Below are 3,263 nucleotides of genomic sequence, written 5' to 3' on the forward strand. Positions count from 1 at the left end.
GGGAGGGGACAATGGGCAATTAATTCAATATAAGAGTTATCAAAGAAAGGGCATGAAATCCAGTTTAATCCAATAAATTTGTAGGAAATTATAAAGGGATTGTTAATTGAATAATAGATTTCCATAGCGTCATGTAAAGTGAAATTACAACTTGTTTTTGATGAAATATATTGAGGTTTTTTGGTGTGATTTTTATATTAAAAGATTATTGGACCTGGCCAGCTGCTAGCAAGAATATGACTGCCCCTTTTTATTCTGTTTATTTCCCTTGCCCCTTGCCCCCACCTCCCTTCTCCCCGTCTGCTACATTCCAAACTAACACAACGAGTGTTTATTTCCCTTCCCCCCACTTCCCTTCTCCCCGTCTGCTACATTCCAAACTAACACAACGAGTGTTTATTTCCCTTCCCCCCACTTCTCTTATCCCTTCTCCCCGTCTGCAATATTCAAAACATACATAACGAGTAGCGGCATTCTATGTGCAAGTCCCCAAACTCAGTCAGAAACTGCTAAATTCTTGCACATTCCCTTTAAGCCAGTCCCCAAAGTCTGAGACTCCTAAAAATTTAATATTCGATCCATTGTCCCTCCCTTACTCCCTGATTTAAGCTACTTCCAAAAAACAGTTAATTAAATAGTACATTTGAAATATATATCACCCTTCCCTTAAAGGGATATCCACAATGATAGTGCACAAAATTATCCCCTTAGATTACGATTAGTGGATTTAACGTTTAGACACTCAACTTAATCAAATTTTAATCGAAGTCCCCAAGGTTCTGAAGCCAATGAATAAGAAAACGTTAGTATCAAAAATTGGGGACTAGTGCAATAAACAGCCCAATGTCCACTCCATTCCTGCCCCCCCCCCCCCCTAAAAAAATAACACTTTTTCAAAAACTAAGTTGAAGAAGGGCTAAATACGCAGCAACTTGTACAAAATAAATTACATCGTTGATAAGAATTGATTACACGAATAACAAGTTTTTGTATCTGATTGATTTATTGGCACTTGCACCTTCATCTGAGGTGAGGAGAGAGAGAGAATAATTATTTCTAGCATCGTACTATAAACAGCTTTCCGCGGATGTAAAATGTACAATTATAAGATTAAAACTAGTTTTTTCAGCCCCGAGGCGCCGAAGGCACCGGCTAAAAAACTGGTTTTAATCTTATGATTGTACATTTTTATGTTCGTAGAAAGCTGGATATTATACGATGCTAGACATAGTTTTTTCATATGGATGAGAACCGGTTCCTATCCACCGGATTCGAATGAATACGAGAATAATTATTTTCTGTTGAAATTTCTTGTTTATTGCGGCCAATCAATCAGCCCAAGTCATCTCTTTTTGTGCAACAATTCTTAATCAGGGATCTAAAGGGATGAGACAATGACCGATAAATTGATGTACATCCCCAATGATGATACACCAAATTATACCTTCTGTAGATTACAATTAGTGGTTGAAACGTTTAAACACTCAAATTAATGAACCATCCAAATTTGATAAAAGTACCCAAAGTTATTAAACCAACGAATAGGAAAACTTTACTATAAAACTTTGGGGACTAGTGTAATAAACAGCCCAATATCATCTCCCTCCCTGAATCTTAGTGGATTGGTGCAGTGCCTGCCAGTGTAAACCAATCCTGTTAAGCTCTGTTATTGTATTAACATACTAGCGGCTACGCCCCTAGAGTCCTCTAGGGGCACGTAAAATGTTTTCTTTTTAATCTCGTTAAGATCAACTGTTCACCAAATATTTTTTTTGCCACTAGATGGGGCTAGTTATGTTTTTTTTCATTTGCGATTTTTCTTGGGAAGGGTGTGGTATCCTACCCCAAAATAGCTATACACTTTTCCAATAACTATGAAACGCTACACTGTAAAGGAGAACCATATCGGTTCAGCGAGATCCTTCGAAATAGACAGTCAAACATCCTGTTACTTTTATATAAGGATGTCGAAATCGTCAAGTCAAGGAAACCATACTTTAACTAAATGCAGGAATAAGGTATAACCAACAAGCGAAATAGCTATAAAATAATGTTTGGGGGGCAAATGGAGAGGTCGTCAATTTTACGATGTGTTGCCCCCCATTGACAGCTGAACCAAATGTCTCTATAACCACCAACAAAAAATCTTGTCGACACAAATTTTCCAATATCAACTAATGCTGTCGTCGGGTTTAACTGGAATACTTGTAATAAAGGTATTGTTCGAATTGGACAGCATTTATGATGGAATAGTGTACAAATAACAGCAGATCAACACTTTTCTAGTATCAATGGCTTCGAGACCGATTAAAATCCGCTGGATAAGAACAGGATCTCAGCCATACTGAAAAATCACGTATAGCATCGTATTACAGACAATTTTCCACGAATATTAAAATAAAAATCTTAAAATTAAAACAAGTTCTGTTAGCCTAGGCCTTCGGACTAACAAAATTTGTTTAATCTTTTCATTTTAATATACGCGGTAAGCTGTCCATGCGATAAATAACTATTAAAGGTTTTAGACTGTTACACCTTCTTCATGTGTGACCAGTAAGATATATAAGTTTTCCGGAATTTTAATGTTAGGGGGGGATTTGATATCTGCATCAAATTTTAAGGATTTTTTATAAAATTCGTTTTTTCTATAATTCTTTATCTAAAAGCGGAAATGCATTTTAAGTTAATTAATTTTGACCAATAGGATAGGTGGATTTTAAACTACATGCGCTCTAATTGGTTGAATGATGTACGCCATCCAATCAGAGCGCAGATTTTTTAAATCCACCAATCACAGATGCCAAGATTATTTAACTTAAATTGCATTTTCGCTTTTAGATAAAGAATTATAGAAAAAACGAATTTTATAAAAAATCCTCAAAATTTGATGCAGATTTCAAATCTCCCCCTAACTTTAAAATTCCGGAAAACTTATATATCTTAGTGATCAGTCATGTATGAGTTAAATAACACCAACTCAGTTTTGATTTGTTTGGGGGGATGGGAAGGGTACGAATGTTACAATATATAGATGGGTCAAACACAGGTATAACCAACAAGTGAAATAAATCTTAAATAATATTTGTAGAGTTTGTGTCAACAAATAAGACTTTAACTTGATTGAGATAGTCAGTCTTGGTATAAAGCTGTCAATCTGTCGTTTAAAAATGCATTATTTACTAGCTTTTACGCCCCTAGATTTGAATTAATTTGCTTCAAGTTATCAAGTTAATATAGTCTAAATCCACCCAAACTATGAAAAC

Source organism: Acartia tonsa, chromosome 4, assembly GCF_053477335.1.
Source record: "Acartia tonsa isolate MP-2025a chromosome 4, ASM5347733v1, whole genome shotgun sequence".
Lineage (NCBI taxonomy): Eukaryota > Metazoa > Arthropoda > Copepoda > Calanoida > Acartiidae > Acartia > Acartia tonsa.